At 44.4% G+C, this 13186-nt stretch overlaps 1 non-coding gene and 1 pseudogene across 1 annotated transcript; both read right to left on the bottom strand.

Moving 5' to 3' along the window:
* Positions 1-1813: 1813 nt before the first annotated feature.
* LOC110286833 (RNA-binding protein EWS pseudogene) lies at positions 1814-4008 on the bottom strand (annotated as a pseudogene).
* Positions 4009-12659: 8651 nt separating this feature from the next.
* Positions 12660-12766, bottom strand: LOC115029520 (U6 spliceosomal RNA). The gene has a single exon (XR_003835081.1). It is a non-coding gene; the product is annotated as a U6 spliceosomal RNA (small nuclear RNA).
* Between the last annotated feature and the right edge of the window lie 420 nt (positions 12767-13186).

Below are 13186 nucleotides of genomic sequence, written 5' to 3'. Positions count from 1 at the left end.
ACAAACCAATAGAATAACAGTAGTTAGAGTACCCACTATTCAGTAATAATTCTGAGTATTAATGGTTTAAATTCATCAGTCAAAAGACACAGACTATAGCTGGCAAGATAGCTCATTGGGTAAAAGTCCTGGCTTCCAAGCTTGATGGTCTGAGTTTGACTGCCCCAGAACACACACATGGTGGAAAAAGAGAGCCAACTGCTGAAAGTTGCCCCTCCCCCAATCACATGTATGTCCTGATACTCAAGAATACATGGGGGGGGGGAGAGAGATATGAGAGAGAAGAGAGAGATTAAACAGATGCAAAATTCTCAATAAAATTTTGGCAAATCAAATTCAAAAACACATAAGGATTCTCCACCATGATCAACTTGGCTCCATTCCAGAGAATCAGGGATTATTTGATATATGTAATCAATGAATATAATTAAAATAGACTCAAAGACAGAAATCATATGATCATTTTAATAGATTCCTAAAAGGCCTTTGACAAAATCAAATACACATATGCTACATCCACTCCAGTAGTGACAAGCACAACAGGCCCTGAACACCTGGGTGCTGTCCCTAGGCGAAAAGTTCACAGAAACCTAGTCTCCTGGAATCGTGGTGAAAGACTCTGAGAGGAGTCCCTCGCTCAGGCCTCAGGACAATAGCGGACACCCAAGAACTCACGAGAGACCAAGCTTGATGCAAACCACATGAGGCTTTATTTGGGGAAAGCCAGAGCTCTGGGGACGACTCATATCCCTCGCAGGGGTAGAGGAGTCGAGCCTGAGGGAAAAGGGGTCTCAGTTTTTATAGGCCCTCAGGGGGGAAAGGAGAAGATGGGAGTAGGGGATTTCTAGATCTGAACAATGTCTATTCTCAAGAAATGGGTATGGGAGGGGTACAAGGAAAGAGTCTGGTGCAGGTGTAGCAACTCAGGATTGGCCGGGCTGTGGTTGCTGTGGAGATTTTCTGACTCTTTCTCAGCAACCAATATCACAAACACCTGGCAATGGGCTTCATCAGTGGGCACACACCTGGATTCAAGGAATGGTCAAAACATTGGCAGACACACGGGTTCAAGGAGTGGCCAGAGCATTGTGCACCTCTATTTTTCTAAATCAGTGAAGCTAGTTCTGCTAACAGTGAAATCTATTTTGCCAATTTCAGGGCTTCTGTGACCTTTTACATTCTGTCAGGATCTTTCATTGGCATCCTGTATAACGAATGCTCCAATGTCCTTGCTTTAGTGGTAAACAGATCTGTGTACTTTCCCTTAATATTGCTTTATTATAAGTACTTCTAAGGATTGATATTTTGACATATAGCTAAGTTAGATTCTAGGCAGTCCTTGATCTGACCTTGGGCATGGATAGCTACGTCACTGCCCTACACAGAAATTTACCATTATCTAGGAAGAAGGAAGTTTGTGACCTAAAGAGGAACCAGAGTAGATACTTAGAACTATAGATAGCTGAGTTAAACCCATACACAAGTATTTACAATGGCCTAGGGGGAAGGTGGACTATACTATAGACTAGAGTAGGAACTATGGCAAGGGCACGAAGCCGTTGCCCCTGACTTCTTTTTTTTTTTTTTTTTTTTTTTTTCAGTTTATAAACATTTGGAATTTTATTTAAAAAAAAAAATCACAACCATGAACATTGTTACAATTAGAGGCCCTCTTGGTTCTCCACAATGATACTGAGCATGCTCACAAGGGGTTCCCATTGTTAAGTCTTAAAACAACCATCTTAAAAAGGAAAAAAAAAAAAAAGAACAAAACAAATCCAAAAACAACAACAACAAAAAAAACTCAGCACACTACTATTTAACTTGTTTTAATGTTTCTTCACAAATGGTGAAAATACTAAAGTACAGACAAGGAATAATCATAATGTTGTTGCCAACATTATAAATATGGAATTATAAATTTAAAACATTTTCTGGTTTAAAAAATAAATCTGGTCGTCAATGCAGCTCTGCAGGTCTCTAGTAGGGCCGGTCTCTGCGTTCCTGACGGTGCTCGCCTTTATCCATTTTCCCAGGTCCTCCACGGCCGCCTCTTCTTCCTCCCATCTGTTCCATTAAAGGTCCAGGAGGCCCCCCAGGACCACCTCGTCTTCCTCCACCAAAGCCACCTCGGTCCATTCCACGGCCACCTCGGAAGCCTCCTCTGTCTCCACCTCTGCCACCTCTGAACATTCCTCCAGGACCACCACGGTCCATGAGTCCTCCTCTTCCTCCTCGCATGCCACCAGGGCCACCTCGTCCACGATCACCACCCGGAGGTGGAAAGGGTGGCGGGAGGAAGCCCTCGGGCTTAGGGGCCTTACACTGGTTGCATTCTGTTCTCCAAGCAAAGTTCTGGTTTCCACAGCCCGGATTGGGACACTGCCAGTCTCCAGCTCGGTGCTGGACATTTCCTCCTCCAGAGGGGTTTCCTCTGGAGCCTCGGGGCCCTCTTGGAGGGAAGCCTCCTCTGTCTCCTCCACGGCCTCCCATGCGACCCATGGGTCCTCCAGGGCCTCCTGGGCCACCAGGACCTCCACGAAGTGGTGGTGGCATCCCTCTGCCCTCACAAGGTGGCATGCCTCCCCGCATGCTGTTCATTGGAGGCTTCTTTCGGGCAAGAGAAACTTTAAGTTTGCTTCCTTGAAAATCTTTCCCATCAAACCATTCCACGGCAGCCTTGGCAGTTGGTGGATCTTCATAGGACACTGTGGCGTCACCTTTAGGCTTTCCTGTCTCCTTATCCAGGTAGATATGGATCATGGGTTGTCCAGTTCTCTTGTTCATCTTGACAACCCCACACTGCTTAAAGAAGTCTGCCAGATCATCCAGAGTCACACTGTCATTTAATCCTTGCACATAAACTGCACTGTTGTCAGAGTCGTCATCGGGATCTATAGGAAGGCCTAGATCAAGATCTGGTCCTTCATCCATGGGTCCACCAGGCTTATTGAAGCCACCTCGCTCTCCAGCGCTGCCCATTCCACCGCGTCCTCCTCCCCGCCCACCTCTGCTCATGCCTCCACGATCAAATCCCCCTCTTCCCCTGCCCCGGTTATTAGGGCCACTCAAGCTCCGGTTCTCTCCTGGTCCGGAAAATCCTCCAGACTCCTGCCCATAAACACCCATGCTACTGGGGTGGTCCTGTCGGAATGAACTCTGCTGCCCGTAGCTGCTGCTCTGTTGGCTATATTGACTTGGAGCCTGGCTGTAGGATCCAGTCTGAGGGGGGTAACTAGTAGGAGGCTGCTGCCCATAGCTGCTTTGTTGACCATAGCTACTCTGCTGTCCATAGCTGCTCGGCTGCCCATAGGTGTTCTGCTGAGAGTAACTGCTCTGATCGTAACTAGTCGGCTGTGAAGAGGAGTAGCTGGTAGGAGGATAAGATGGAGGTGTGGTGACTGGCTGCATTGGGTAGCTCCCAGGTACCTGGGGATAGCTGTAGTTACTCTGTCCATATCCTAGGCTGGGTTGGTTATAACCCCCTGTGTTAGATTGCGGTTGACTAGTCTCAGCAGGCTTGTTACCATCCTGTGGTCTGGTAGGTGCGGTGGCTGTTGGCTGCTGGCCATAGGTGGGGTATGCAGGCTGGGTGCCATATGCAGTCTGAGCTGCGTAAGAGGCCTGCGTTGTGGTGACTGTAGCAGTGGTGGTGTCATAAGCACCAGTGCCATATCCTTGCACAGGCTGGCTGTATGCCTGGGGGGCAGTTGGAGTGGTATAACCAGTGGGAGGCTGTCCGTAAGAAGTTGCATATGCAGTCTGCCCGTAGGTGGCAGTGGTCTGAGCCTGAGTATAGCTGACATCAGTAGGCTGTCCATAGGTTCCATAGCTTTGTTGCCCATATGCCTGGGTGGTCTGTGCATATCCTTGAGTTGGCTGGGCGGTGTAAGCACTGTAGCCCTGCTGGGCTGCAGCTTGACTATAGGTACTGTAATCCGTGGACGCCATTTTCTCGCCTTCCTCCTCGTTCTCTCAACGTCCGTCTCCTTCTCGCGTTCCCCCTAGGCGCCGCACTGCCCTGACTTCTAAGATTAAGTGGACCTTAGGTGGAGCTGTTTTTGATCCCAGTTGTTAACATTGAATTTTACCGGAGTTGGTTCCTGCCAGTTCTTCCTTGTTTGCATTCCTCTGTTTTGTGTAAGAATCCAGTAACCTCTTTGTACCTTGCTAGTGTGTCACCCATCTTCCCTATTTTCTTCTGTATAAAAAGTTTGATGCTCGATTTGACAAATTACATTCAGATCCACACTCCCTTGTGTTGAGTCTGTCTGTCAATTCCCACCGATTCCTTGCCCACCTGTTACCAGAGACCCGTTCCACACAGACAAGGGACCAAGAGGGTCTGAGGTACACATACATAATTAAAAACCCTGAAGAGATTAAGAATATAAGGAATTGAAGCCAACATAATAATCACTATACATGAGAAACCTATAGCCAATATTATACTAAATGGAGGAAAAGCCAAAACAATCCTAATAAAATCAGGAGAGAGACAGGACTCCACTTCCTTAGTCTATCAATGTGGTGCCCAGAGCTTTAGTTCGAGCAGTAAGACAAGAAATAAAGTAGACATGAACAAGAAGAGTAGACGTCAAAATTTTCTTTGGGGATGATATAGTCTCTAAATAGGAGTCCCTTAAAGACTCTCCCAGAAAATAGTTAATCTGCTGAACACTGTTAGCAAAAGGGCAGGATGGAAAGTCAAAATACAAAAGCACTCTATATACCTTTTCTACAGTTCTAAAACCAAACAAACTGAGAAAAATAATTCTATTCACTGTGACCTCAAAATATAATAAATTACCTTGGAATAAATCTAACCTAGCAAGGATGAAAGGATGAAAGCCTAAAAACACTGAAGAAAAGCAATGAAGAAGATACTAGTCAGTGGTAACACTCTCTCTCTCTCTCTCTCTCTCTCTCTCTCTCTCACACACACACACACACACACCATTTATGGAACTGTTGGAATTAGCATTGTGAAAATGACCAGCCTACATAAAGCAAATTGCAGGCTCAATGTACTTCCAATAAAATTCTAACATCATTCTTTACATAGAGAAAAAATACTTTAAAAATTCATGTGGAAGCACAAAAGATCTCAAGAGGCCAAAGCAAGAACAGTACCTGCTTTTAAGTCATACTTGAGTCACGGGAACAAAGACAACATAGTACTGCACAAATCAGACACATACATCAATGTTACAAAATAGAGAACCTATCTATAAACCCCAAATGCTTATTTGCAGTCTTCTAGTATTGGTCAAGCATGTAAAAACACACAGTGCAGAAAACAAAGCAAATGGTATTTTAAAGAAGTAGATACCCTGGCCTTTGTCGCGGCTAAGACCAAGACAGCTGGGACTATAATTATGCCCATAGTCAGCCCCTACACCAAGTATTCTCCTGTGATCAACCAGGCAACTCCTTATGACCACCCAGTACTTGTGAGAGACAACGGAAGCATGCCTGAGGTGCCCAGCGCCTCAGACCCAAGCCTGGAATGGCTGAAAAACCTGTGAATACTCCTGATGTTTGAAGAGGCCCTTCCCCTGTTGACTCTCAGTAAAAATGTGAAAACCAAACCCCCAACACACAAAGTAGATGAATCCACATGCAGAAGAACCTAGCTAATGAAGGTAGATTCCCACCCAAACCCCCAACGACAAGGGCTGGTTGTTATGACCTGAAGAACTCGGGGATGTCCTGACAAGGCAAAGAGTGGATGAAAGGACAGACAGACACACACACACTGTGGGGGATGTACTGGGATCAGGTGGGTAGCATGCTCTGGTAGAGATGCAAAGAAACTCAGGGCATTCCTTTAATCCATATGAAGGGGAGGTGGGTTTAGTGCATACAGTGAATAGGTTTAGTGAATCTTGGTGGTAGATCTGTGCAGATGTTCGGTCTCAGGCTGTGAACATCTGGGAAGAAGGAGTTGTAGGCTATACCTTCTGAACACACTGCTAAGATCTACACACAGGCCAAATGAAGGCTTTGCTGTCTCCCTGAGGTTGATCTGAGGATGTTCTTGCCATTCACATGGGTCTGAGGCACTGGAGTCCCTGACACTCTGAGTTCATGTTGAACATTCACCTAGGGGGTTATTTGCTCCTTACACAGGCTCTCAGGCCTGCTTCTGCTCCCCAAAGATGGGGAACATGTGGTCCAAAACAAAATCTAATACACCAATCTACACACCATTGGTAGGAGTGTAAACCTACATATCTACTGCACAAGTCACTCTGGAGGTTTCTTCAAAAGACTCAAAGGAGACCACAGGACCCACAGCTTCTACCTGTTGGTTTTTATGCAAAGGGCCTCTGAGACCAGCAATGACTCTCAGAGAGCCTTGCCCAACAATGCTTATTTCTGCATTAATCAACATAGCTAAATTATGGAGTCACCCTGCCAAGGAATAAAGAAGATGTGTATAAACACAAGAGATTTCTTTTTTAGTCATAAAGAATATAGTTGCAGGGAAACAGATGCAACTGGAGATAGTCACATTAAGCAAGGTAAACCAGCCTTGGAATGACAAACACCGTATTTCTCTAATTCGCTTCGTGTAGTGAGAATTTTGGTTTAAAACCCCAGGTATGTTATACGAATACATTTGTGTTTTAATAGCAGGTTAGCAGGTGTGGAGTGAGTGGCTTCAGTTTGTCCACAGCCTTGAACCATGATTGTTTCGTGCTGGATGTGTGTGTATATGGCGGGGGGTTGGGGGGAGGAATGGGATGTGATTTTTGCCAGCTGCAGAGAGTTTAATTCTGGGGACCCTGAAGAGGGTATACATGCCAGAGCCCTGAGAGGGCCTGTGGCAGCAGCTGCTGCTGCTACAGTAAAGTTCAATCCTGGTTCAACAGGCCCATCTGCTGCTGCAGGGTCGCTGGGTTGCTGGCTGTTCTGACAATGAAGAGTGGATTCCCTTAGGATCCTGGTGTCCTTGATCAGCAGGTCCAAAGAGGTCTCCACCCCCTTTCCCCTGTAACCTTCTTTCTCTCTTGCCTAGTGTTGGTGGGTTGGAAAGGATTAGGGTGGAATAAGGATTGAAAGGGTGGTAGATAGAAAACCCCAATAAGATAGCTGAATAAACATGCCTACAGTTTTGTTCTGAGGTTTTAAACAGATGCACAAAGTCACGCATGTGTATATAACCTGAAAGCAGAAGTGTCCTGTGTAGGGGAGCAAGGAAGGCTGCCAGGAGGCAGAAGGGTGGAACGGGGTAGGGGTGGGGGATGGGAATATGGCGCTATGCTCCCTGCACAGCGTGTGCCCTGTGGAAAATGTCCTTAGGTAACACGGTACTATGTGCAATGAAAATTAAAGACAAACAAACGAATAATACCTCTGAGTTTTCAGTCACTGTTTGAGTTTCTAGAACATTCTATCGTATTGTTTTGGGTGAACTAACTGAAAACACGGTGGGGGGGGGCAGACTGGAGTGCTCATTTTACAGCTGTTGGAAGACTCAAGTATGGAACCTGAGACTCTGCATTTAGGCCCTCTGTCCCTTACGGACAGGAAGCCTTCCAACGTAGAATTCCTATTTTTAGAATGTAAGGGACTTCAAGGTAACAAAAGTCTTAGGGTGTGCTTTATTAAACGTCCGAACTGTCACAATGTCCAGCACAGAGTGTTCGGTTTCACAGGGGCTCTGCCACGCCAGCCACCAAAGGTCAGTCAGACCTGCCAAAAAACGCTGAGGGCTTGGTTCTGTGAATGCAGGCTTTCTCCAGGAGAGGCACCCTCCTGGGAAGTATAGTTCTCTTTTTCATACTCCCCAAGGATGTGGGGACCCAAAGAAAAGAGAGTGCTCACACTTTCTGTGGGCAGGGCAGTGCTGTGGGGATGCTGCTCATACCTCTGTCCACCCAAATTTCCTCCCTGTGAGAAGGTCTGGCTAAGCAGACCTGTTAATAACAAGGCCACACTTAGTGGGTCTGGTTGGCTACAAGCCACTGGAGCCCAGTGCATGGTCTCTCAATCTCTTGGCCCAGGCTCCTCAGATCTCAGAGAGAGCAGGGCTTGCCCTGGCAGGGTAAGCAGCTCTGATTTTTCTCTCAACGGGTGAGCATGTGCAGATGTGAGCTGTGGGTCGCTGTTTTCTATAGAGGCAGGAAAGAGATCCCAGTCAACTAAATGGCCATGACCCAAAGCATCCCCTCCTGACATTTGAAGCATCAAGTTCATCTTTCCCTGTTTATCCTACGGATGAGGGTCCTGGGTAACAGCCGCATGGACAAGAATCTCAACAAAGAACGAAAACATTCTCAGGATGAGACATTGCTGTCACAGACTCCATCTGTGCTCAGGTGAGCTTTGTGTCTGAATCCTGTAAAATGCAGTCCCAATGTCACAGAGTAGTGAAGTCACTAAAATTCAACCTGTATGTAAAGTCTCAAATTCCCACAGAGCAAAATCCAGAAGACATAATTCTGAAAAAAAAATTAATTTAAAGATCATTTAAAATATACTTATGTACAAATAAGTTCAGACACACTAGTGAAACACTATAGTTTGAATACTTGGGAGATGGAGGCAGGGGGGATTACAAGTTTGAAACTGGCCTTGGCTACATATCAAACCCTGTCTCTTAAACAAAATGTGTGTGTGTTTGTGTGTGTGTGTGTGAGAGAGAGAGAGAGAGATAGAGAGAGAGAAATTAATTTTGTAAAAAGAATAACTATTTTAGAAACAAATGGTAGATATCATTATAGACCAGTTGTACAATCAAACAGGCAATAATGTCATTTCATCATCTATAAGCACAAATGCTGCAGCTACAACAGCTGACAGACCAATGACATTCTGAGGACCTCAGGTCTGCTAGATAAGGATTCCTCTACTGGCATCTCTTTCTTAGATTTTATGTATGAAACTACCTTTCTGGGGATCTCTCTCTCTTTCTCTCTTTCTCTACTCTGTCTTTCTCTCCCTCCCCTCCCCATTTTCTCCCTCTCTCTCCTCTTTCCTTTTCTCCCTCCCCTTTTTCCCTCTCTCTCCTTTTCCTGCTCTCCCCTCCCCTCCCCCTCTTCTTTTCTCTCCTCCCTCCCCCACTCTGTATGGTGTGTATATATATGTGTGTTTGAAACATGGTCCCTTTATGCAGCCCAGGCTAGCCTCTCATGGGGCTCCTGTCTTTGCCTCCCAAATGTTGAGATCATAGGCATGCCTGATTTCACCTGGCTCTCAGTGTTTTCCACAATCTCACCCAGTGCTTCCATGCACAGTCAGCTTGTGATCGCGCACTTTTATGAAGTCAAATTTGCCCAGACTGCAGAACAGATTAGCACTGCCTAGCAGCCTTCACGGAATTTACACTCCCGGCCCTGGGAATGACGTGGGGATGAAATAAAGACCGTGATGAATTGGAAAAACAAATGCTGACCACTTAAAATTGTGGGGAAGATTGAAAAGAAAATTGGGCCTCTGAAAAAGTGTTTAACCAGTATAGATTATGTGCAATTACACGGAGGTAGTCCGCAATAGGTGACCAATTTTCATGATCATTAGCTATTTTGAAGTTTTGCCTTGTGATACACAGCTGCTTTTGTTCCCTTCTAGGGCACAGCAGCCTCTCTTGGAAGACATACTTTTCTGTTTCTGTGCTCTGTTGTTCATCTTGAGGTTTCTCTATGGTCTTCTGGGTACCTACATAAGCATTCCTTCTTGAATTCTCCCATCTTTCCATAGCGTCTTCTGTGTTGTTTTAAGTATAGAGAAATTCTCCAACCTTTGGCCATTTGGGAATTCAACCTGATCTCACCATCATGAGTGGAGATTCATTCATGAACCAGTCAGAGCTTGCTCCTAACAGGCTGCACCCTCCTATCTATCCCTGGGTGGTGTGAGTACGAAGCGGTCCTCTAATTTTGCTTCAAAGGAAGGACCGTGAACTCACTAGTACATCACTTAAGGTTTTAAAGAATAACTGTATAAGGAAAGATATTTGAAGGTAAGGTTTGTAATCTCTTAATTTGGCCTTGCTCCTCAAGAACGAAGCAATTTTTCTGTTTATTACACAGATGCCAAGTCTGAGGGTAGGGAGCTAAAAAGTCCAGCTAAACCTGAATTTTTATAAAACGTAATTTTTTGTAAGACTGTCCCTTGATATATTTGGGGAATATACTTATTTTATGAGACTAATTTAAACTAAGCATTATTTAGGGTCACGTAGGATTTCGTTTTTAGAATAAGTTACCATTTTAAATGATACTTGAAGAGAACACTAGTGGCAGGAACACTCTCCTTTCAGAGGTGACATCTGAGCTCAGTCCTGGAGAACGAGAGAGAGAGAGAGAGAGAGAGAGAGAGAGAGAGAGAGAGAGAGAGAGAGACACGTGGGAGTCGCCTTACAAGCTGACCCCAGATACAGGGAGAAACGGAGAATCCCAACCGCAGTATATCAGCTCCTTGTGGCTGCTGAAGCGAACTGCCACAGCCTTGGTAGCATAAGACAATGCAAACTCGGACTCACGTGGCTTTAGAAGCCAGAGGCCTGAAAATCAAGGTGTTCACCAGGCTGCGCTCCCTCTGCAATCTTGAGGGAAGAACTTACTCCTGTCTCTTCCAGCCTCTGTTATCCAACCATCCAACTGCTTTCTGCATGATGCTACACCCATCCAACTGCTTTCTGCATGATGCTACGTTACATAAGGACATTTTCACACAAGTACACAGTGTACATTGAGTACATTCCCATCCATGTCTCTGTACCCTTCCCCTTCTAAGCCCTCCCCTTGCCTATTGGTCAGCCCTCTACCTTCTTCTAGGCACTTTCTCTCTGTGTATCTCTCTCTCTCTCTCTTCCCATATATATGCAGTTTCATGTAGTCAAATTTGCCCAAACTATATATATTATATATATACAAATATATATATATATATACACAAATATATACACAAATATAAGTTGCACAAGAGACTATCTCTCTCACACATACACATATACAAAGAGATGTATCTATGCACGTGTGACTATATATACATACCATATACATATATGTGTACACATACATATACAAATACATGCTACACAAGAGACCATATCTTTCTATCTCTCTGTCTGTCTGTCTATTTCATACATATACACACATACAGTGAGAGAGAGAGAGAGAGATGTATATATATATATATATATACACATATATATATATGTATATATGTATTAGGAACTACAGATGACACAGCTGAGCTAATTCATGATATTTGTTTTCTGCCACTCCCTTAACTCACTTAATATCTTCATCTCCAGTTGTCTCCATTTTCCTGCAAATGACATAATTCCCTTCTTATGGAAGAGCGCATCCCTCTGTGCTCATAGACCACATCTTGTCTGTCTACTTCTCAGTTGTCAGGTGCTTAGAACAGTTCCATACTTAGCCGTGAGCAGCGCTGTAGTGAACACTGATGGGAAGTGCCTTGGGGTAGGCTGACTTGGGGAATGTCCGGCATGCTCCCAGGAGGGGCACAGCTGGCTCACATAAAGCTGATTTAGGCTCTTCAAAACGTTTCGCAGCAATCCCCATAGCAGCTAGTCACACCCTACCACCAGCATGTGAGGGTACTCATTGTTCATATCCTTATCGGAAGTGTAGTTGTTTGCTGTCCTGTGGTTGCCATTGTGACCAGGGTGAGATGGAATCTCAATGTTTGGATTGCATTTCCCTAATGACTAACTAGTGAAAAGGAACATGTTCCCCATATCTTTCCTGGTCAGTTGTACTTCATCTCTTACAAATGGTCTGTTCCTTTCATAAGCATACATATTGTGTGGCTTGCTTGAGTTTTTGTTGTTTAGGTTTTTTTTTAATTCTTTGTAATATATTTAAAAATTCTTCATCACTAAAGACTTTCTCCCACACAGAAGGCTGTCTCTTACCTTGATTCATGGTTTCTTTTGCTGTAGTTCCATTCTTTAACACATGCATATCTGGTTTTCCAGCATCATTTCTTTTTTTTTTTTAATTTATTTTTTATTAGGTATTTTCCTCGTTTACATTTTCAATGCTATCCCAAAAGTCCCCCATACCCACCCCCCCCCAATCCCCTACCCACCCACTCCCCCTTTTTGGCCCTGGGGTTCCCCTGTACTGGGGCATATAAAGTTTGCAAGTCCAATGGGCCTCTCTTTCCAGTGATGGCCGACTAGGCCATCTTTTGATACATATGCAGCTAGAGACAAGAGCTCCGGGGTACTGGTTAGTTCATATTGTTGTTCCACCTATAGGGTTGCAGTTCCCTTTAGCTCCTTGGGTAATTTCTCTAGCTCCTCCATTGGGGGCCCTGTGATCCATCCAATAGCTGACTGTGATCATCCACTTCTGTGTTTGCTAGGCCCCGGCATAGTCTCACAAGAGACAGCTAGCTATATCTGAGTCCTTTCAGCAAAATCTTGCTAGTGTATGCAATGGTGTCAGCATTTGGAAGCTGATTATGGGATGGATCCCTGCATATGGCAATCACTAGATGGTCCATCCTTTCGTCACAGCTCCAAATTTTGTCTCTGTAACTCCTTCCATGGGTGTTTTGTTCCCATTTCTAAGAAGGGGCAAAGTGTCCACACTTTGGTCTTCGTTCTTCTTGAATTTCATGCGTTTAGCAAATTGTATCTTATATCTTGGGTATCCTAAGTTTCTGGGATAAAAAATATGGAACGCTTCACGAATTTGCGTGTCATCCTTGCACAGGGGCCATGCTAATCTTCTCTGTATCGTTCCAATTTTAGTATATGTGCTGCTGAAGCGAGCACCAGCATCATTTCTTAAAGAAGTTAGGTTTTCCTCAATATGTATTTTTGGCATTTTGCCAAAAATTATTTGGCTGGGCTTTAAGTCCATTTTCTATTCTGTTTATCTATATTAAAGTTTCCCAAAGGTCCCACCAAAAATTTCTAAGATTTGATAAACACTTTTATCAAAGTGTCAGGATGCAATATTAACATGTAAAATTAATAGGCTTCCTATACGCTAATATAAGCATGGCAAGGAAGAAATCAAGGAAATACTTCATAATAAATACATGATACTACATGTTATTTCTTGAGGGAAGAACTGACTCCTGTCTCTTCAGCCTCTATTATCCAATCATCCAATTGCTTTCTGCATGATACTACGTTACATAAGGACACTTTCACACAAGTACACAGTGTACATCAATACAAGAAATAAAT

The sequence above is a fragment of the Mus caroli genome, unplaced genomic scaffold (assembly GCF_978045245.1).
Source record: "Mus caroli unplaced genomic scaffold, Mus_caroli_1 scaffold_16, whole genome shotgun sequence".
Lineage (NCBI taxonomy): Eukaryota > Metazoa > Chordata > Mammalia > Rodentia > Muridae > Mus > Mus caroli.
This window is presented reverse-complemented; position numbering and strand designations above follow the sequence as displayed.